Source organism: Euwallacea fornicatus, chromosome 24 (genome assembly GCF_040115645.1).
Source record: "Euwallacea fornicatus isolate EFF26 chromosome 24, ASM4011564v1, whole genome shotgun sequence".
Classification (NCBI taxonomy): domain Eukaryota; kingdom Metazoa; phylum Arthropoda; class Insecta; order Coleoptera; family Curculionidae; genus Euwallacea; species Euwallacea fornicatus.
Window position 1 is genome coordinate 710,323 of NC_089564.1, and position 24,139 is coordinate 734,461.

Genomic DNA, 24,139 nt, shown 5'->3' on the forward strand with positions numbered 1-24,139 from the left:
AAAGCTCTCCTCCCGCCTTATTCCGTTCTTCAAAAGATTAAAGTTCCCTCCTTACATAACGATTTATCAGTTCTGCAAATCTCATGTGCAGGAGGAAAAACGGGAAAAACGAAAGGGCCCTCTGCCCTCCTGCTGCCGTCGCTTAGGGCCCCCTTTTTTAACGATTGCTGCTCGTGAGCTTTCTATATGCAAAATCACAGGAAAAGTTCAAGAGGCTGTACAGGGTGAACTCGTTGCGATCACAAATTGCCAACGTCGAAGAAACTCGATCTAATCAGTTTCGGGAAGTTTTAGGTTTAATTAACGGACACACAGTACGTAGTTAATTTTAAAATGGAATTGTGTTCATTTAAACCTGAATCGCGGCAGTTTGTACCATATTTCTGGTTGTGTCACCCAGTTCGAAAGAAAGAGAGATCTGTCCTATATGTATTCGTTCGTTAGTCGTCGCTCCAGGGGGTTTAACGTTATTATTAGATGGCTTTTTCGTGTGGTAAATACGGAATTTCTTTAAGATTCGAGGGAGAGGAGATAGGAATTTTCGATGTTTTATTGGATTGGGGATAAAACTTTATATGGAAAGAAAATTTGAGGCGCAGCCAAGGTGGAAGCGAGAGTTCCCGTCCTTGTACTATACCTACATTTAAATTTAAAACAGCCTTCGATTCGTTTTATACAGGAAAGATGCTTTTGAAAGTGCACGAGAGAGGGATTATTGCCATGCCCGCCTAGAAAAAGCTGTACCAGGCGTTTTAGAAAATATGATCATTAAATAACAAATCCATGGAATAAACCCCACCCATTACAGTCGTTAGAAGGCTAAAATTACCAATTAAAACCACTCAACCGATTCCAATCAAACATCAAAATCTTCTTTAAAATTTACCCCGACTACATTAAATCTAATTATCGTTTTATTAAGCCTTTATAAACCTATTAAAAAGATTCATTATGAGAGATCTTAACAAATATTCGGGCTTTAATGAGGTGGATCTTTTATTGCTAAGAGATTTATATTCCTAAGAATTTTAATTAAGTTACATTTCCGATAAAGTTGACGATTATCCGATTTATTGGGAAGCCATTATCGTTCGACACGAAAGTGTTTAAAAAGAATTCGATTCGATAATTGATTTTTCACGCATTTAAGTTCTTGTGGGGAATTTGATTCATACAGTTGCAATCCGAAACGGAGTAGACGTGGAAATCAAGGCGTGATGAAGGAGAGAGCAGCCTTGTGAACGTAGAGGGTTCAATTAAGAAGACTGGCGGAAATGTTCAACGAAGGAAACTGTGTGGGAAAGTGGACGTTTTTACCATTTGGCAACGACATGGAATTGATCAAATCGAAGATAAATACACTCTAGAATTAGATACGAAATCATTGAGCCGCAGGGCAGTGTGATTCAAGACGTGCAAATATTTCACCTAAACGTAAGGACGAGCGAAAAAGGCCGATTTCGCAATTAGAATGATAACTTTACTGCACTGTCGGGACTACAAAACAGTATTAAACTAATGGTTTTTTCGATACTGTGTTAAACTTTCAAGTTGGCAACGCGTCCACCTCAACTATACTGAAGCCACTTAACTTAACAAGACAGACAAGAAAATCCCGCTTCCTTTCCTTTCGACCACCGTACGGGAGTACTACCGAACAAAAATGGTCGACAAGCAGCAATTGTCAGTATGTAGATCGTACATAAGATTAAGTAAATAAAACGGGTTTGTAACTAGGCCAGAAAGACCGAAAGGATTGTAATTAACAATAGGAACATTTCTGGAAAACCCATACGGATCTGTGCAATAAAAACGGATTTCGCATTAGACGAATACCTTAAATGGCACCTGCTGGCGTTTATCAGATACATCAACCTTTCATATCTCAGAGCTAAATTCATTGCAAGTCAATACGAAAATAGAAAATACACGTTTCATAATGTTCATTGTGGCACACGACCAACTGCAAAAGTGGTTTCTCCGCTTCTCGCTTCGCAGGCTCAAATTAGAATGACAATGAGCTTCCTTATGAAACTTGTATTTTAATAAACCATTTTAATATGAAGTCACTGAAGTCAAGAAAACCGAAAGTGATGCTTTCTTAAAAAGCTTTTTGGTAAGCTCCTTGGCATTCTTAAAATTCTCTCGACATTGTCGTTTGATTTTATGTTAACATGGTTAATGGATCATTAATAGGTAGCAAACCAAAAAAGACTTCATAACATGCTGAAGCTTCTAATGAGAATGTGGAAGCTTAGCCTTCTAAGCATAGTCAATGTGGTTGCAAAACGTATTGAAAAATTATTCCTTGTGGCCGGGACATTGCTTAATATCAAAAAATTCAGTAATATACAGGTGTTTGACGAAAAAATCGGGTTTCAGAAATATTAAAGATTTTTCAAGCGACATTATCGGTATGTCGATGAATTCCTTCTAAAAGTTAACTATAAAGCGATTATCAGTTGGAAAACTCCTCTCATCAAAACGGAATCCAGGGGAGTACCATTTTGTCAATAACCATTAAGAAGCAGTGACTGTCAAATATTTTCAGTCTTAGGTAAATAATTTTTTCGCCGTTCGACCATAAAAGTGGCGCTTTAATGACCGACAACAGGATGTAAAGTGCCAATTTTATTCCTCAATTCCGTAGGTATCTACATCCGATGTTAACGATGTACTTACAGCCGTAACTTTGGCTTAAAACAATAAATTTACGATAAATCAGGTGTTATACACGCGCACACTTAATGCCTAAGCTGTACAGTAATATACGGGGTAATCCGAAACTCAGTACAAAGAATTCGGGGGTCTATTTTTGAGATCAAAATGAGACCTTGTTTCGACAAACGTGTGGTCCGCAAACGCTTAGTTTTTGATATACAGGACGTTAAGGTATTATCATTATCGAAATTAATAGTAGGGCTGTATTACGTAGTTTGACAAACCACACGCTTCATGTTGAACTTGTTGAAACCTAAGACTCCTAGAAACAATGCAGACAGAGAGCAGATTATTACAAAAAAAAGCAAAATGAAAGAAACTGGCTTGTTGAGATTCCTGGCTATGTCTCAGCATTATCTCTGGGAGCCTTAAAACTGTAGACTCGGCAAAACTAAAAATTAGATGAATCCTGTTAACTTTAAGCTAAACGAAGTTGTCAAAAAATTCGATAGGAAATGCGTAAGATTGTCAAATTAAGCAATCATAGTCTACTACGCACCTTCGTGAGCACAACACTTTAACATCCTGTATATGGAAAACTAATTATTCGTGGACTCACGGTTATAGGAAAAAGTCTTGTTTTGTTCTTGACCATACGCCACGAAATTTTTTGTATTGAATTTCGAATCATCCCGTATTCGGTGCTGCGACACTACCTGGGGCAGTTATAACACTTTCAGACAAAAACTAACGCAAATATCGATAGAAAATTTATTAAAAAAGAAACGTTACAAGCTAAAAACACTCGGGAGTAGATATTCAAACACGTTGTCAATACTAAAAATAAATATTTAAAATACTAAAAAATAAATACAAATATGCCTGATTGAACTAAAGTTTCATTTTTGACGAAAGATTACCTAAAGTCTAAGTGTGACCTAAACTGACAAGTTTCAATATAGAGTTATCAGTTTAAGCCACGCTTAGAGTTTCTTGGAACTTCTAAGGGTGAAATACATACTTCACGACACACTGTCTAGGAACATGCACAATCAAAATAAATTAAAAAATTACACATTTGAAATATCTCATGATTTTAAGATAATTGAAAATAAGAGTCTCAGCACCGAGAGAAAGTAGTTGACGGCATTTGCTTAAATATACAATTTAAATCGAACAGACACGTGAATCGTAGTCCACCAATCCAAAAAAGGCCATAGACGTGCGGTAATATACGTTATAATCTAATTTTTAACAGTGCGATTATGTAACCGTAATTTTGTCGAAGGAGAAAAACCAAATCGAAAAACTTAATTTAAATGGCAAAAATTATAGAGAAATATTATATAAGAATGACACTCATGTTCCTTGCTTAAGCACGCAGTTGTCATCTAACAGTGTGTTTTTTTAAATTGCTATTTCTTCGTCTTGAGGAACACTTCTACATATCTATGTCTAATTACTACGGTGCATCTGAATATTGAATTTGACAGATATCGGAAAAAGTGAAAAAACTGGGTAGCTGTCAAACTTCACGAAAGGCCCTGTATTCGTAAAGTCGCAATCAGAATTTTGCCGAAGTGGCACCATTTTTGCATTTAGTTTTTACTTTCCACGAATATCAAAATGTCGACGGGCCACCTTGTGTCGGATGCCTCATGCGTGAGGCCCGACAATATTTCTTTTGCGCAGAGGATTGCGTTGCTGCGCAAAACATCGAAACCACCAAAATCGCACAATTGTTAATAAGAAATATTCATATTATTACGTTTCCCTTAATTACCTTCAGACCCTTCAACTCAACATCCCAAAAAGAACTCCTCACGCAAATTCACTTTTTATTACACAGGGTAATCCCGCGATCCGGTCACTTATTTCCATAAAACGCAAATCAATTCCGGGGCTGATGGAGCCCGATTATAAAATTTGCTTAAAATAATTATAATTCGTGAAGTTTGGAAGTTTGCGAAGCCGACAAAATGGAGTTTAAGTAGTGGGAGACGTGTCAGTGAAAACGCGAGGTGAATACTATAAATTTCGAGGAGTTAGAGAGAGGCATTCAAAGTTTCAAATGCCTTGAAATTGCTGTTTCTCGAGAACACTTTTTCAAACCAAGATTGTGTCAATTTAGCCAACGAAAGTTTTATGTATCATGGGCGTAAGCGGACATCCACTGGCCCCAGAATAGCTAATGAACTTTCACGCATAAATTCTCCTCTATCGATTACGATTTTTTAACAAAATTTCTCTCACAATTCAAGATCACAGAACACCTTTGTGTGTCACACCTTTGACACCGCGTTTAAAACTGATAACTCGGAGATTTGGAACAAACCGGACCAACTGCATGGTGTTGTGCCCCCTGGCCCACCCCGTTTTTGTCGCTTTTTTTCTATACTACCCGTCAACCGTTTTGTTCTTGGTAAAGGGCTTATTTGCATACGCTCTGAAATTAAAAGGGGCCCAAATTATTGAGCTTGCGATGTTCTCTCACGTAACCGGATGCTGACGAAGTGGTAGGTAGCAAGAGTTTTTGTTCGGTGCCTACCTAGGCTATGCAAACGAGCGTGGGATCGAATGCAACGAATTAGTCCTACTGGGGATCAGCAAAAACCATAACGCATTTTAAAGCTAAATTCAAAAAAATCCAAGATAGAGATTAAGCTCTTCTCTCTGATTTCCAAATGTTTATTATTTTCCATTTTTTTTATACCCGATTTTGTTAAACTACTTATCTGAGTAAAACCCCGTAATTTCAGTGTTTGCTGCTGATTTCGCCTGAATAGTTGACTCATAAGAAAATTATTGTGCAACTCTGTTTTTAGTCGTTCCATTTTCGTATCGTAATAGATTATTGTTAGACATAATATACTTTTTTTCTGCATATTATGTAGTACTTCTTTCCTCCTTGGATTGAATTATTTTATATCTGAAAAATCGAACAATTTCAGATAGCCAAAGAAAAGCGATGACGGACCGAGCAACTTGCACGGATACCGCTATCTTTCAATTGCGCTTCCATTGGAATTCAAAGTATTAATCGTGCAGAAATGTCTCCTCTTTTCGGCCATTGAAGAGATCCAACCGAAAAAAGCCTTCGTTACATTTATATCATTGTAAAAAGTATTACAATTAACTGCCTTGCCCAAATCCAACCTGCACACTGAGACATCCCGTAGCTTTAATTATGTAAATTTCCACTCCTAATTCTTCCAAGTTCGATTCCCATAGAGGGTTAACGGATGCTTTCGCTACCCTTTCGGCAACATAATAATTAGTACTACCCGGAACTAGATTTGAAAAGAAAGACTTGATTTGCATATCCACAACATACCTATATCAATTACCCAGGAATCTGCGTATACCGACCCATGACATCCGACTGATGGGACCTTTTGTTCTTGCCATTAGAGGGTCTTAGTTCGCATGGTTTTTGCATAGTTTTTTTTTATCTATTGTTGTACCAGAAAAATAAATTGGCATTTGCCGGCAGCTGCTTAGCTTCCGTGATGTTTTTTTGCCATATGGGAGAGTTACGTCGGTTGAACTATGCAATTTCAGGCTTCAAGAGGAATATGGAACAAAACTTGATTTTCAAGTGGAATTGTGGCAATAGAATTCAGAAGACGATCCAATTTTAAGCTACGCGATTTTAGAAAAATTCGACTTAAACTCGTGTCCTACCTTCATTATGGTATTCATGATTCTGCAAATGGACACGTCACATTTTTCATGTCTTCCGGATCTTTTAATTAACTTCATTAAATCACCTTCGGTTAAACAGTTAATTGCGCCCATTGAGATATCGACTATTTCGCACAGTTTTTTCTAAATCTTGTGGTAATGTCTCGTAAATTTTCAACCCAGGAACTTGATTAGGGGCAATGCCAACTGTGAACGATTATTAACAGCCAATATCTACTGTCAATCTGTCCTGGCCCAAAAAGAAAAACGATCTACCAGTTAAGAAGCTCATCTGCATTACGGTAATAATTGCTCTTTACTTCATTATGAAATGAAGTTTTGATTTCGACTTCTTCCTGCATACTTCATCATTAGCGATGATACGATTGTGTATCATCGTCCAATAAAGAGAAAATTATGGTAGACCGAGGTATGCAGTCTGTCTGCCTTCGTTGGGAGAAGATCCCAGGGAAATGACGCTCTCGCCCTACTTCATGTGCGAACACAGCTACTTTCACACTTCGCCCTTCTGTATGTACCTTTTTAATTCTCCTTGAGGTTTTGTCTCAATATTAGTTGAAGGCAGGTTGCAAGTAATTTTAGTGGCAACTTTTGAATTGCTGCAGGGTTACTAAACAATATGGGGTGGTAAAAATGTCCTGGCAAAGTTTGTCGATTACTTCATATTTAAGCGTGAACATGAAGAGGGCAGTAATTCAAATGTAAACATGAACACAGAACGCAACAAGGTGAGCTAACCTGAACTAACCTTCTTTTTTAGCGGTTAGGTGAAAATGCATTTACGCGGCAGTACGGGAATCACCAAAGCAACCAACAAAAAAACCTGGGGATGAAAGAACCTTCTTATACACCGAAACTGTCGCTGAGGGATATACGAGAATTGTCCCCGAAGTACCCGACTTAACACTTAAAGAAAACAAAAATTTGCAAAATATTACGTTATTTCCCGACATTTTTCGCAGACACTTTTCTCAGCGACATACCGTGTTTATAGCAAGAAGCTTCGATTGCTTCAAAATAGGCTTCAGCCTCGGAGTCTACCTCTTCATTGTTGGCAAATCGCTTTGCATCGAGCCACTTTTTTCAAGTTTAGAAACAGAAAGTAATCTGAGGGGGCTAAATCTGACGAGTAGGGTGGGCGAGAAAAAAGTTTGAAAGTTGATTGATTTCGGCCATCTCGATGACGGGAGTGTGAACTGATGCGTTATCTTGATAAAATAAGATTTTCTTTGCCACCAAATACGCTCTTTCTCCATTTCTTCACTTAAACGTCATAATAAATTTGTACAATGTTTTCCGTCCATTATTTTTCCTTTGGGAGATAGTCAATAAACATTTTCCTATGTAAATCCCAAAAAACTGTCATCACCACTTTTCCTGCAAATGAAACGGTTTTCGCCCTCTTCGGAGCCGATTCACCCCTTTGAACCCATTATTTTGGCTGCTCTCTCATCTCAGGTGTGAAATGATGGACCCACGTTTCATCCATGGTTGTGAATAGACGGAAAAACTCCGATTTATTGCTGCGAAAATTTGCCAAATCTTCTCTTAAAACATCCTCATGGTGCTGTTTTTGTTCATCTGGCGCATAACTTTCTCATATCTAATTGTTCCAGTTTTTCCATTTTCCAGTTCTTCGACTTTAAGATCAATAACGACTTTAATCGATTATACATCACAAAAATGATAGAACCCCCCTCAATAAATCCGTCTCTTCGTAACGGCTATTTTTTTGAATCTAAACTATTCGAATTATGAAGGTCAAAAGTGTTGGATTGATTAAATAAGAATATCTAAAGAGAGAATAGAGAGGTTTAATGAATATTTCATTAGAAACCTCAATTGACTAATCTTACAGTTCCAGGAACAAACTGAAGTAGTTTTTACCTGGAAGTCTGGAAGCATGAAAAATGTAATTTATTAAAGACCTATCAAACTTTGGTGAAATAGGACAGGATTCAAATGAAACTACATTACATTCTCTCTAACAGGAAGGCACCTGATTTTGAATATGTAATAAAACCCCGAAGCATGGCTGTAGCCTCTTTATTGGAAGGTCGTAATTTCCTTTTAAAGTCAGCTCAAGAACTGGAATAAGTTCATTTTAAAATGGCATTTTTCTAGAGGCATGCTTCAGAGCTCTAAAAAGAAAAATTGTTATTTAATTGAGTCGAGGATTGATGTGACTAGATAGAACTTATGTGTGGAAAATTGCACTTGAAGAACACCCTATTAGGTTTTGCGGAAGTCTCCTTGGGTTATTGTGTCGATCAATATGTGAACTCTGGGATTTAAGATTTTTAATGAGTTGGAACTAAGTATCCTAAAGTTACTAAGAGTTACCAAGTTCAATGAGCCCAGGAACTTGCCTCTTATAGAAAATTAGAGATAAGCCTACACCCCCCTTTAGAGAAGCTGTGTATTCACACTCAAATGATTTTGCAATGATTCTGATGTGAAGAGCGTCGAAAGAACTACTCGTAGCTGCTTTATGCCAGTAAGACTTTTTTCCCGAGGTAAAATTTACGATTTAGAAGACTTTTTCATTAACTTTGGTAGAAATTGCACATATATATATTCATTGTTATTAATTGTGCGGAGCAAGGGCGGATAATGTTCCAAACTCGCTCAAATCCAAATTTACCTCTCGTATATCTGAAATAAAGAAGTTAGAACGTTGTGATTTTCGATATTTTATATAACGCATCAATAATATTCGATTATAATAAATTCGGGCAATTTTACTTCAAATTTGGATAAAAAAGAGTTTGATCATTCCCATTGTACGAAACAGTATTTTTTCCATTTTTTAAAGTGTTCTTCTCAGTCATTATCCTAAATAATGTTTTTTTTTTTCGATAACTTCTAACACTTATAATTTTTACATTCATAATACATAATTCTCTTCCTCCGTTCTCTAACGCTCTATACATACGCAGGTATCAAATGCAAATATATCTGTTATTTTGTGGCAATCAGAAAGGAATTCTTCGATTTATTCAAAAAAAAAAAAAAAAGTGAGATTTTAATTCTGATATCAATCTTTGAAAGGTGTCGATGTAAGGATCATATTTTAAAATTAATGGGCGCAGGCTTGATTAAAAAGTGAATTTGTAATAATGGGTGATTATTACAAAAAACCTCGAGGTTACAGGTGAACTGTAAACGTAGGGCGTTTATTAAGCAATTTGCTATCTACCATCAAACATCTGATTAGCGGATGAATTGATCCCAGACATGCTTCTGATATTTCAGTGCTTACTTGAAGTTCTTTTTAATGATCACCCTTTATTATGTGAATTATTGCTATTAATATCGTTAATACTCCCACCGGTAACATTGAGGGAAGCTAATCGAGAAACTTTAATCTCAATCTGTTTCTTTCAAAATTTTATTAACGAGTTTATTAAATATATTTATAACATTATTGAGCACTTAGGACCTTTCAACATTGTTGCTAGAGATTTCTTTCTAAGTAATTTTTGCTCTTGTTAATTACATTTCATACAGTTAATTTCCGTCTCGAAGGTTAGAGATGAAATGAAGAACTGCCATATCTAATGAAGTAATACCCAACGTGTGAATGGACAATTAGAAAAAATTGTATCCTTATATTGCACTGATGATCATATTTTTTTAACTCTGTCTTCTTCCCTTTTTAGAGTCAAAATGCTTAAGATTTTTTCATTCTCTACAATGGAATCTATCATGGAGTATCTCGTGTATCAGAAAATGTGTTAAGGCTACCTATTTTGCCCCCTGTCATTATTTGACATGCTATAGGATTATGGTTTGAGGTGGGGCAGCTGGAACTAGAAAAATGTTTCTCCTTGGTGGTCGGACTATCAGGATTATTGCAGGTGTGTCCTACAGGAAGAATTGTAGGATTGGCGTTCACATGAATAAATAATTCATTGATGGATTGATTTTCACTATGCGAAATTGCTCATTTTCCATTTGTGAAGCAAATATACTGTGAATGAAAAAACATTAATGGATAAATAGAGAAATAGAGTATTGCATATAACTTAACGCATCTGATATCATTAGTTGCTATTGCCTCAGTTTGAGATAATTAAATTAAATTAGATGAAATAAAACTATGACCGCTTTGTTTTATAACTAACAATTGAAAACAAAAAGACAATAAGACGAAAACTTAATGTAAACATTTCTAGAAAAACGCTTCGTTTTATATGTACAGGGTATGAAAGGTGAATTCCCGAAGATGGTTTATAATTAATATTTCCCACATATGTTTGAGATAAATTATTGAAATTTGGTACATTACAACTTTTTGTGCACTTGAGAACAAAAACTTCCCTTTTTTGCGCCTCTGTAGCAAAATGTAGCTCGCAACTAGCATTCCTTTCCCCCCCCTCGATCACCTGGTTTCCATTCAATTACAAAACTTGAACAACGTCGAATGTTATTAGAGCACCTGGATGGGTGCCTGCGTGGGAACACCTGGCAACATGTATAGCTGTATTACTCATGCTATTTTTTTTTATATATATATATTTCAAATATTCGATTTTTGATCCAGAAATACTACTATTACTAACACGCAACTGCCATACCACGTTGGTCTACCGGTTCCCGTCCGATCACCGAAGTCAAGCGACGTCGGGCGTGGTTAGTACCTGGATGGGTGACCGCCTGGGAACACCACGTGCAGTTGCGTTTTATTTTTTTTTTTTAATTTACACTGTCAAATTCTCAAAGAAAAAGTAGCCATATTTTAACAGAGCGACACCGCCCCTCTCTGCATAACGTTCTTTTTAGTGTTTAGCGGAAAACACATCAAGTTCTAGTGACGTCCAAAAATTAATTTATTAATCTCGTAATACATTTTTAGAAAATTAATTAAAAACTATTTTTAGGAACTCGCTTGTCGCACGCCTCACATAATCATTTGCAGCATGTGAAAATGTAAGGTGGTTCGTCGCGATAAGAGATTTATACCAACCGTTCGGAAAACCATCTTAAAATGGTTCGATGATAATTATCGGTAATTCGAATCCAAAATTTGGGCATGAAATAATCAAAGCGTTTGCCTAGAAGCTTTTCGATTCGTTCCGAAACAACTTTCTGGTAGGGCACCACAAACTTGATATCGTAAATGAGATAAATCAACATAAACATCAATGGCATAAAATTCCATTTTTTCCATTGGTAAATACTTCAATTGTAGACGATCTAAAACTTTTACAGGGTAATAAATTGAGAACTTACAATGGTCCTATCTGGCAATGCCTCTCTGTAAACGACAGCACTGCAGTACGCTATTTCGCGTGTGTTCCAGTAGGACATGAAACCTCTTGGCAGCAACAACTCCACGCCAAGATTGTTGCGTCCTACCTCTCAAAATTGGCAACAAACTGGAGATTGGTTATTTGAAAAAATATTTTATTTATTATTCTTTTTTTTCTTCCGATTTATCAAATATTTTGTTTTTTTTTAATTTAATTTCATTCATGCTATGAAAAATACTCTTCCATTTCGAAATCCGCGTAGTCTGCGACTCGTCGACGCTCCGAAATAATATTTCTGTTTGATGCGGTATTCATGCGATATTCATGTCCTACACCTCGCATAGTGCCGAGAATTGGGTCATTAGTCACCGAACCAGGAAACCACCGAATCCCGCCAATTAAAAAAAATCGATTCAAAGAAGACATTTTCACAAGTAGGTGAGAGATATCCGTGGGTTAGTTATTTAGGAGCGGCAGATTGATGAATGATCGGCACGGCCATAATTTCGCCATTATTTCATTAACTTACTGTCAATTTGCTTTATTACACAGGGTGTTCGCGACATAGTCGGTGGGTATAATGGGACTCCATTCCTGAATTTTAATTGGTAATTTTCAAGTTCATTTAAACAACTTTTAATTACAAGGTGTAGACCTCCGGAGCTCAGGTTTAACGTCGATTCCCTAAAAAAAAATAGCAAACCTTGGTGTTCAACGCTTTAATCCCAAAACGATTAACTGTCGATAAATCAAGTGTATCGGTAGCAGGTAGCACTATTCTGAAACTGGAAGGGTCGACCCACCAATTCGATCCCTTGTAATCGATGTAGTGTGGTGTATTGACAGCCCTTTGTGCACTCAAGGGCTAATCTTCAGTACCTGATACCTATTATATGGATTTTGTAGAAGGTTGTTTGCCTTTTAGGGCGTTTTAACACTTTGAAGAAAAACGTTTACCTGTCGGTCTGTGTGGCACTTTCAGAGATGATCGAGGTCTTGTACACGATTTAAATGTTACACTGCGCTCTTTATTATTTTCCTTTGAGGGTATAAGATGGGGCTGGTTTTACTAAATTGTAGGGCAGCAGTAGGAAACAATTCATTTCCAAGGTGGTCATTAAAAGCCTATCATGTGCGGTTAGCACGGATAGGAAATGGTCGATTCATGTCTTGTGACCACTTAGTAACGGATAGGGGCATCTGGTGTCACCAATTTTTATATTTTACCTGTATGTGCCTGTTCCGCATCTTCGGTTGTTATTGTTGCTCAGCAACTTATGAGTACATGAACATACTCTAAACGCAGAAAACCTTTAAGCATTAAATTTTTTGGCTGATCTACCAATACCCATTGCTAGCGTTAGGTCAGTAGAAACAATAGTTCATAACTCATTTCAGTATTCAACGTACTCATTGCGCCTCGAACTAAATATATTATTAAAACGTAATTAGCATGCAACAATGTTGCTGTTGTGACATGTTTGGCAAGAGTTTTATACCCAGAAGGGATAAAAATAGAGACGTTAATTAGACATTTACACACAAGCAAACTAGAGGTTGTACAACTGTGCACACCTAATAAACTCAACGAGTTTCTACTTTTTATTACTTATTGCCACAAACTGAGGCGGTTTAGGATTAGTCGGACTTAACAATATTATCAATCACTGTTCATTAGTTGGCAATCATGTCATACATCGAGTAGTTTCAATACTTTCTTGGGTTTAATCAGCATGTTTTAATTGGTTTTTTCCTACACCTTATCTAGCGGTCGTAGTGTAGTTTAACAGGCACCTTCTAAGTGCTAATCTCGACAGCTTTATATTGTAGAGACAAAAAAGTTTGTATACTAATTTTCGTTTTTTAATGCGGTAATTTGTATAAATTAAACTGTTCATATTTAAGCCTTAACAATGACTTTTTCCTTATGGAATAGCGAATTAAAGGTAGGGCCCGGTTGGATAAACAAACCAATTATTATGGGTAAAATGGCAAGAAGGTTAGCAAAATTATATCTCTAAATTGACAGTTGTCTTCGACATTTCCATTCTCTCAGTACATCATATCCCCTTTGTGATATACTGTGCGTACCCGAAGTCTGTCAGCATAAACACCATTAAGGAGCGTCCAAATTTCTGGTTATATCCCTTTTTTGTAGCCATAATTAGTACGAGTTAGCTGCAGAATTACACGGAACACCAATCCTTAAATTTTTGACAAAAATTATTTCATTGGAAAACTTTGACATTCTACCATGGTACCTGTTTGACACTTTTGCTCTGTCGAGCGCACAAAATAAGTCAAATTAAATAAGCGAATCAATAAAGCTTTTGATACTCTTTGAATAAACAATTCAGTCGCCGTGGTAACCTCACTTTGACAGATGAAACTACTCTCAAGAATATGATACACAACCAAACACCTTGTGCATAAAACGCCGTCCGGGGCTCTATAAAAGTGTGGTAATTTAACGTCTGCTTTTAAACACGTCATTACGGCTTATTAATGCCTCCCGAATGGACGTGTGTACAACGGCCGCCAGAGAATTTAGTAGGCCTCAGATATTAAGTTTCCGTTGGGCTCGAATTTTCAGTTCCGTGAAACACCAAAATATTCTAGATTTTGTTACGAATTGTTTAGCCACTTAACGGACGTGTCGACAGAACTTCCACTCAAAATGGTTTTCTATGTAGCTCAGTGAAAGCCTAAAAGTGGAACTGGAGATGAGAAAGTTCTAGCGAAATCAAGAAAATTAGATTTAGCTGTATCCCTTTCAAACCTTGGAACTCGGTGTTAAAACGTAAAGTGCAGTGACTTCTCCTATCAGAAATTTAGCTAATTGGCAAAAAGGACGGAGGTTTAATCGTGGACAAAGTATAGTATTGTACATTTTCCAATTTACATTTTATCTACTGAGGTAAATTCTACGTTAAAAAATAACTACTAAAAGGAGCATTTAACATGCCGATTCGAGAGAGATAAGCAGAACATTATCATACGTGCCGTAATGGCACTTTACCATTCCCTGTTTCATTTTTACTATTATCTTGTTAATTAAAACTTCGTAGGTAGGTGGATGTTTTAAATGAATATCGCAAAAACTGTAAGATCTGCGGGGGAAAAAAGTTCACTTCAATTGGCACACCGTTTATCTCGTTTTATGAAGCATTTGCCGAACGACGTTTTCGCAATGCTTTAACATTATTTTTGAGGTATGACGTAATCTGAAGTAAAGCATTAAAACTTAGGCCACCTTGCACGCACTAAAAAAAGGTCTCATCTCTCGGCCTGATTTATTACTCTGCCAGACTTCCATGATGGTATCTGTGCATATGCAAAAAAACCCAACAAAACAAACAATATATTAAAATTAACCAGGACAAAAAAGCGTCCCTTAGGTAACTCCATATCGTCACATGTCCACATAAAAACTGGTCCTCCGCATGGGAATCGACCGCTGGGTTTGTTCAGATCCGCGTTTCGCTTTTTTCCGTCATTGTCCTTTCATTAGAAGGGTTGACGAGTACTATGTCTAATGTATGCGCTCGCATCTCATTAAGGGATGAACCGTGAGAAGCGGAAGTCGGGGTGGATCGGGATAAATTATCGAGACAATGGGCTTTATTTCATTTCTGGGCTTATATGCATGCGAGGCATACCTGAAGGGACAATTGTTGCCGACAACCAGTTCCTGACGGTGTGGTACTGCCTGGAATGCCATTCATGCGAGGTTTAAGAATCGCAGTCAGATGAGTAAGACTTATTTTACAGCGAGCTGGCAATAAGGTCGTTTCTGCAAAGCCCGCAAGATTTTAGCATATGTGACCTATTGCCGGCACCGCAGAGAGCAATGAAATAAAATTCACTAAGAAATTCTTATATTCATTAACTTCTAGATATACGCATTTTTACGAATATTAATATCCTTGCCTTTTAAATCAGATTTGTATACTGACCTATTACTGCACATAATGACAATGTTGGAATTAATCATATAATCACCTTTTACCATTTTTGCTTGGAGCTTTTTTATCCTTTAAAGTCGTTTATGGAAATCATGACTACATATTATATGCCTTTATAAGGGCTTAGTTATAGATATTAGTCAAGATTGATTTACTTGTGCTGGGTACCATATTTAGTTAATGTTGCATACTGAGTATTACTTACACTCTCTCTGAAGTGCTTTAAAATATTGTTGTAGATTGTAATAAATTTTGTTCACGACCGGTTAATAATGAACCAATATTCAGCTGCTTGACTCAAACTAAACATGTACATACATATCATACGGATCTCTGTACATGTTAAGCTTCACAGAGAATAATAAGGGATTTGCGGGATATAAACTTCAGTTTATTTCTGCTGACCACTTAAGATACACGTGTTGTCTTGGAAATCCGCTCATCTATTAGTACGCAACCTCGCAACGTCAAGACATTTAAATAGTCTTCTGAATCCAATGTAATTAACGTTTTAATTTTTGATTTAAATGGGCCTCATCTTTGGTAACCGACAATTATCGTGGATATCATACCTACAGCATTATACCCGTTTGTCAGTGTCATTATTCCCTTGGGCAATAATGACCATCGTATAAGGCTTGTATATTAAAATGCTATTTACTTTCACTTTAAGGTTTAACGTCAATTAGAGCCGATTTTGAATAGCTGTAAAAACACGGAAACACAGCTATTCGCTTCAATTTGTAAACGGACAATAATTTATTAAAATTAAAGAATAAAAACCAATGAACAATATAAAGGAGTAAACATTTCGTTATATTTTTTAAAGCGATGCCCTGTATATTATTCAATATTGTAAATTGCTTCGTCAGTAGTTTTCGAAATAGAGGAACAAATTTTTTATAATTTTATTCTTTTCTTCGATGGAACCATCGAATTTGCAACACCTTGTATATACGTGCATACTCCGATCTTAGCAATTATTGCAAGTGGAGCAATCAATTTTTAAATATCGATAAAGCATGGGGAACTAAGATATTTGGTAATGTCATATGTCACGTTATTTTGCTGTTGACCGCAAGTAGCATTAACGTTTGTTCCTGTGGCAAGGTATACTTTTTCTTCGCAATCGATATACAGGGCGTTCTATATAAAAAAAAATAATTTCAATAATATCCGATTCAATTTGACATTTCCTAAAAAATGCGACTAAAAATAGAAATCTTTTTCCTTTCACACCTTTTTGACATCTTTTCAATTAAGTGCAGTATCCCGCGGGTCGAGATATACGGAATGGCCCTGTTTATTCGATTTGGGTCACCCTGTAAATTTCTATAAAATATCAAAGATATTAACCATTTTCTTAGGCCTCGCATTTAGGATTTCTTGCATTTTTTACCGGCAAAACCTATTTTAGCTTTCTTTACTTTTCCTAAGTCCCCTTTACCATCGACATAAAAAAAATGACCAATAAACAAACTTTTTCAACTGTTTTTTTAACCATTTTATGGAAGTTCACCTTCTGCCGATCCCAGCGCCATCTAAAAAGTTCAAAACCGAAATGTTTTTTCGGTTTGCATATAGACAATAGAGCATTCCGTTTATCGATCCTGGAAGGGATGGGATGGAGCGGCTCAGCTTCGAGTTATGGTGGATAGATGGCAATTTATGCTAATTTAAAAAAAAATCTACGTAGACCTGTATGCAACCCTTCATTTAAATTTCTATGTATTAGGGCCACTCGATGGCATGGTAACTTTACCCTATAGATCATTCCCGTCGAAATGGAGAAATAGGCCGATATCCGTATCTGATTTCACGTTTCTTTAGAAAGCTTCTTGCTGGTATAGAGGTTAAGACCTTAATGGTATAACAATACTCGACATGATAGCAATTTTTCTATAACGAACTCAAATTTAGTACATAACAAATGGAATTGCAATGGAATTTGCTTGAATTTTATCACTTTCGGCAAAAAAATTTTCAAGGAAAAACATTTTTACTGACAACAAAGGATTTCCCTGCATATTTTGACACATTTGCGGTTTTGAACCCGATTTAGATTATTCGGAGATATATTAAAGATTTTTGCTATACATGTACTTTCGAAGTTCCGATTCTCGTAATTTTGAAAAAAATACAGACCATTTGACAGATGTGGAAACAGTGTTGAGATTTTAATTTTTTGACATGCGTCAACTATTAACGAATGACAAGTTTTTGACAGACACCAACTCCTATATATTTCTCGAAGCCTTGAATAGTCAAGACAGAATTTTCTGAAAGTTCTCAGAATGGCATGTTCAAAAATCCTTCCATTGCGGTTCCTAAAACCAAATTGACATTGCCAGTTGCCTCGTTCGGTACTTGAAAATAGTCCTTACCGCACCCAAATCAGTGCTCTGAAGTACGCTTTTCCGTACGACAGCAGGAAACAGAATATTACATACAGAGTACGAATTATAATAACTAATTTCGCGCTCAGTTCAGGAAATGATCATTTTGTGCAAGTTTATGAGATACTTTTTTCCCGACTACAAAAAATAGCGTTTGCAAATTCAGAACTCAATAATCCCGTAAACTGTCTTAATCACTTGTAAAAAAAATTACTTGTAGTAATTGAATGTGAAATGTTGTGTGAAAGACATAGCGATATCACTATTTTGTAGAATTCGCATCGCAGAAATTTGCTTTTTTCATGAAATAATGCGTTTTCCAGCTGATTTAATTTGTTGCTTGAAGAAATTAGATTTATATACCTGCTAACACATATACCAATTATACATCCGAGAGCTGCGGTGGGGTCTTCCATGTAAACCAGCACCTACCGATGAAGATATCATTGTTTCAGTTGTCAGCTATCACTAACAAAATAACGTGTGTTTGTGCTATATGTTTTTAATTTTAACAAATAGCACCACATTATATACCAAGGTTGTGAAGTACATTAACGACCCCAACGAGAAGATTAAATCTCGAGTGTGTCGAATGACTGGAAGTACGATTTCTCGTCATTTTTCGCAAAGCAGTTGGATACTAGGTTAATAATGACACAGATATGGCTCATTATTAACCTAACGAACTGATCGGCTATAATGTCATCATAATTTCTACTGCAATGTTATCGTTCATGTTATGAGTGAAGGCATTCTTTTTATTTTAAATTTATTTTAGAAAAATCAAGTAACAGAAAATATTACATTATTCTCCAAGGTTGTGAAGTATATTATTAAGGTTCGAACGCAATTTTTCTGCTATGTATCAATTTTAAAAGACACCATTGTTGAATGCGTTTAATGATTTGTTGAATTGATGATTTTTATTTTATACAATTAAATAATAGATTAATAATGATGCATGTATGGCTTATTATTTACCTAGCAAGTGAATTGGCCACAATATCGCTATCATCCTCATTGTTGTCTTGTTATGGTTGGCATAGAACTGATCGAATGAAACGTGAGCATTGATGATTTAATTCAAGACGCTTCATCTTTTTGTATTTTGGATTTAATTTACGTTTAATTTGGAATATTACAAAAATTATATAGCCACTACAGTCATAAAATACTCATGACTCTCACGTTTTAAATCTCTCAGAGCTGTACGTTTCAGCACGTAAAGTTGACGTTGGAATCCTAGTAATATATGTATATGTATAGGGTGTCCCAGTTTCGTTGTAATCGCAGGATGTCTCGGTTATTAGCAAAGATAAACGGATGCGGCTTTCGCTGAACGTGAACTAACCTGTGTCGCCTTGTAGTGAAACTAATGATGACGTTGACAGAATTGATCCGACTATCTTAGTTTATGACCTACAGGGCGTTTTTGAAAGTACTTCATTTCGGGGCCCCTCCTGTAGTTTCGAAATGCATCAGGTGATTGTAAATTTATAAACGGCGTCGGATTGAGATTTTTCGTGTTTTGGGAATAACGAAAATTGGGAGAATCAGAATCGCTAAAAATATACGGGGTGTCCCGTTAAACAAACATTGATTTGATCCGCGTCGCGAAAACTACGAATTGTAAATGAAATCTGAGCGAGCAGCTGGATTTTAAGTTAAAATCTCTATTCCCATACCGTTTTGCGATTTCAATAAATTGATGCATGTTCCCAACTTGCGATATTTCCAAAAACGCCCTGTACGGCACGAACTAAGATAGCTAGATCAGTTCTGTCGGCGTCATCGTCAGTTTCACTAGAAAGAGATACAGGTTCGCGAAAACATCTCTCTATCACTGCTAATAGCCCTGATATCCTACGAGAACAACGAAAATGGGACGCCGTGTACTTTGCTGTATAATATTCTATTTCTCACGAGCAGATTTAAGTATATTATGCAAAATAACAATAAACCTGCCTAAAATAAGTACACATTTAGGCGGTTAAAAAAAAAGTTATGGCGTTCTGAATAAACTCAACATCGACTTTCATTTGATATTAGTTTTAATGGCAACCATAATGAAGTCGTAGCGGTGGTAATGGCCGATTAACTGGCTAGGTCAATAATGAGCCATAGACGAACCATTAATTTATTCAACTGTTTTAGAAAAAAAGGCGACTTTCGAGTCATTCGACGCATCCAATAATGGTTTCTTCCAAAACTAGTTACGTAACCAGCAAAATGATATGGACGCCGCAATTCAAAGATTAATTTGCCGCTGTCTCAAGGTGGTTATGATGTTTATATAATATCTTCTGATTCTCTATCTAGACCAAAAACTGAACGTCAATTTATCTCCCCTGCACCTTCAAACCTTTCATTCTTGTGTAAATCCCGGTCCAATTTATTGCTCCACCACAATGCATAAATTATAAAATTGCTACGGTTAGTATACGGAGTGTTCTTCTAACTCGAACACCTCTCAACAGATACCTGATATTTAAATCGTATTTAAATTTAATAAAAGTGCACCTACCAAAGGAACTCTTTGCATAAAAACTGTCTTATTAAAAGGCACAAACCGCTTTCCCACACACAGTTTGCCCATTTGCCTGCTCGGTTTATGCATAAAACTGCCTCTGTCGATTTTATTATGCATATTAATACGGTATTTTGGGAGCACCCCTCCTGGCAATGTTTAGTTAACACCTTATTCTTGTTCGGTTTCTTGACTGAAAATGTTACACTTCGATTCTTTTAGGGAGGGTTTGGGTTTGTGTGTAATATCGACAAAGGGAAATTCGGCTAAAATTGATATATGCACAGTAATCATGCACAGTCGCCATAATTATGGAAACTTCTTAAATGTGGCTTTTTTTAAATCAACCGGAATAATTTTAAATTTTAAACATATGGTAGATTCCACTTTTAATGCTTTGCAGCCCTCCTTGGTGTATTGGTGTTTACTGGAGTTTAATTTCGAATAGAGATGAAAACAGGAATATACTACGGATAAAAATGTGGAAAATGTTTGCATTTCTTGATAAAACAAACAAATAATAGTAAAATTTATACATAGAATTTGTGTATTATATAGTAGAGTTCGATTGCAGTAACAATGCCAAAGCGTAATTTGTCTCAAGAATGAGAACAACGCGTTGTTGAGTTGTCTGGGGAGGGACACAAACAGAGCGACATTTCTGGTGCTTTAAATGTCCCCCAAGAAACAATATAAAAAAATATTAAAACGTTTATGTGAACGCGGTGCCATGGACAGTTTTCCAAGGCCAGGTAGGCCTAAAACTATCCAAAAATTACTGAGAAATTAACAAGAAAGATGTCGGGAAAAAATCCACTATTAACTTCGACGGATACTTCAACGCACCTTCCTGAAGAGTACAATATTGCGGTTTAGCATCGAACGGTGCGGAGAATCTTGGTAGCTGCAGGTTTACTTGGTAGGGCAGCTGTCAAGAAACCACCCATACAAATTCCCAAAAAAATCGGAAGGACCTCTTGTACTCGCCTGGCAGCATATCAGCTGGTCGTAGACAAAGTGGAATACCGTTCCGTGGAGTGACGAGAGGAAATTTCGGCAGCGATGGTATTCGATACCTAAGACGTCCCAAGAAAGTGAGATGCAACCCCAAGTAGCAGTGGCCCGCTGTAAAATATAACGGTGGAAGTGTCACGGTTTGGGGGTGTTTTTCAGCATCTGGGCCCATAATTAAAACAGAGGGTACCATGGATCATATACAAAAACATCTTAAAAAACCACATATGCTTCCGTTTGCTGAGTGGCAAATGCCTCTGTCCTGGAGTTTTCAGCAAGACAACGATCCAAAGCGTGCATCAAACCCTGTTAAAAATTGGTTTCAAGAAAACCGTGTTCTGGAAATGGAGTGACCGTTCCGGAGCCCTGATCTTGACCAAATCGGACGTCTCCGGGAACGCCTCGGAAGGCAAATTCGTAAGGAAAAAAATACATAATTTCAAACATTTGTTCGAAGTTTCAGAAAGAGAATGGAAATTAACTCCTGCAGAAGTTGGTGGGAAACTTGTTTAATCTATGAACCAAAGATGCCGAGCAGCTATTAAGGAAACGGGTGTGCCGCCAAACATCAAATAAAACTTAAACTAAATGTTGTGTTTCACTCGTTATTTAAGCAGGATTTATAGGTTTCCATACTTATGTCTGGAACGAAATTTTCTTTCCTTGTTATTAACGCGCACGAATCACTTAGAACAAACTTTAATGTACATTTTAAGAGCATACGCCCTCAAGTAGCAGCAGTTTCCAAATAACCCTGAAAGCGTAACGTAGAAGGGAGATATACAGGGACATTCAAAGTTTCCACACACTTATGGCCGCTAATGCAAGTATAATCTCCAAAAGAGAGAGGCCCATTCTGATCTTTCGACGTGAGACACTCACGTGTGTATTTTTGATTTTGCCCCACGATCAAAAGTCATCCCCACTATTGCTGATTCGGCAAGTATATGGCCTCCCTCCAAGACGACCAAGAAGACAAACGAGCAGAATGTCGCATTTGCGATGGCTCCGCGGGCGAAGCTAGGAGGATTCAATTTTCGAAAAATGTCGCTGCCATTTTGTGAACCGAAGAATCGTGTGGATCCGGAACCAGGGAAATCCGTACCGATTTTCATTGGAGGTAATTACCTCGGCGGCCAAGGGAATTCCTAATGAATGTTCGAGCAGGTAACGCAGCTACAGTTGCCACGAAACTATAGCTACGGTTAAAAAAAAAAGGTGCTACGGCACCCGATTAAACCCGACGAGGTGATTAGGGTCTCGCAACTGCAAACTTCATAGGCGCCAAATATGCCCATGGCGTGGTCCCGGACGTTATTTTTCCCTTTCCCGGACTTACTCCTGAATTTGAACTTCCCGCGGATCAAGTGACGTCAAATTAGTTTTATAAACTGTAGGAAAATAAGTTTTTCTCAGAATACGAGGCATTCTTAAACCGGCATATAAAGGAAAAACAAGCGCAAACGTTCGCCAAAGCCCTTTTTATTTATTCCGGCTATATTTCAGAGGATCAAACCGACGGTACGGCGTACTTTATTAAAACCGCCATTGCCGTATCCCAGCAGGTTTAATAAAAGAACGCGAAACTCGCGGCATTTTTCATTTTGTCCGAGAAGATTATTTTCCATACGCATGGGTGCACGCGAGAGAGGCGGCATTGTATCACTCAACCACCTCCTGCCGCCCCCGCCATTTAAATAAACCGCAATGCATCTCTACGTTTGAGATTGCTGCCCCCTTTTCAGGTATAGGCCCAACAACCACATTGAAAAAATTACTTTCGTTCAAGACGACCTGCTCGAAAGCTCGATGGAAATCCTCGAACCTAGCATTTTGGGTCTTCCCTGGTAAATGTCGAACATAGCCACTCGTTTCTGCTAGTGTTGTTACTGCTGTCTCTTTACTAATTTCTTCCATTATTATTTCTGCCCTTTCAACCTGTCATTCCGTAAACTCTCTACGTCTCGAAAGTCACTGCCTCTTTTGCCAATAGGCCCAAGTACCACATTAAAAAAAAATTTCTTTCATTCAAGAAAACCTGCTTGGAAGCTCGATGGAGATCCTCGAACCTCGCATTTTCGGTCTTCCCTGGTAAATGTCGAACATAGCCACTCGCTTCTGCTAGTGTTGTTACTGCTGTCTCTCTACTAATTTCTTCCATTATTATTTCTGCCCTTTCAACCTGTCGTCCCGTAAACTCTCTACGTCTCGACGGTCACTGCCTCTTTTGCCAATAGGCCCAAGTACCGCATCAAAAATGCCCTTTTGGTTCTTCCTTGGTAACTGTTGAGCAAAGTCATTGAATTGTAAATTAGTCGTCGCTCTCTCTCTCTCCCTCCATTAATTTTTCAGGCCTTCCTGCTTGTGGAATGTGTTGTACCATTGAGTCGCCAGGACTAATAGATTACTACTGTCCTTTCATCGCGTGGTTTCCCTCAGAATTTGCTGTCCGAAAAACGTTCCTGCGCAGCTCATATTGCCTTTTTATTACTACCAACGCTTACCATCGAGAGATCTGTTTGTTACCAAAGGTACATTTTTCTCGTCGTCTCTGTCTTTCGTTGTGTACCGTTGGGCTTCATTTCCCCTCAAACCTCCATCTGAGATGCGAAGCAC

The 24,139-nt window shown here is 37.3% G+C and overlaps 1 non-coding gene across 1 annotated transcript; it reads left to right on the plus strand.

Moving 5' to 3' along the window:
* Positions 1-10,932: 10,932 nt before the first annotated feature.
* On the plus strand, positions 10,933-11,050 carry LOC136346854 (5S ribosomal RNA). The gene has a single exon (XR_010733376.1). It is a non-coding gene; the product is annotated as a 5S ribosomal RNA (ribosomal RNA).
* Positions 11,051-24,139: the final 13,089 nt, after the last annotated feature.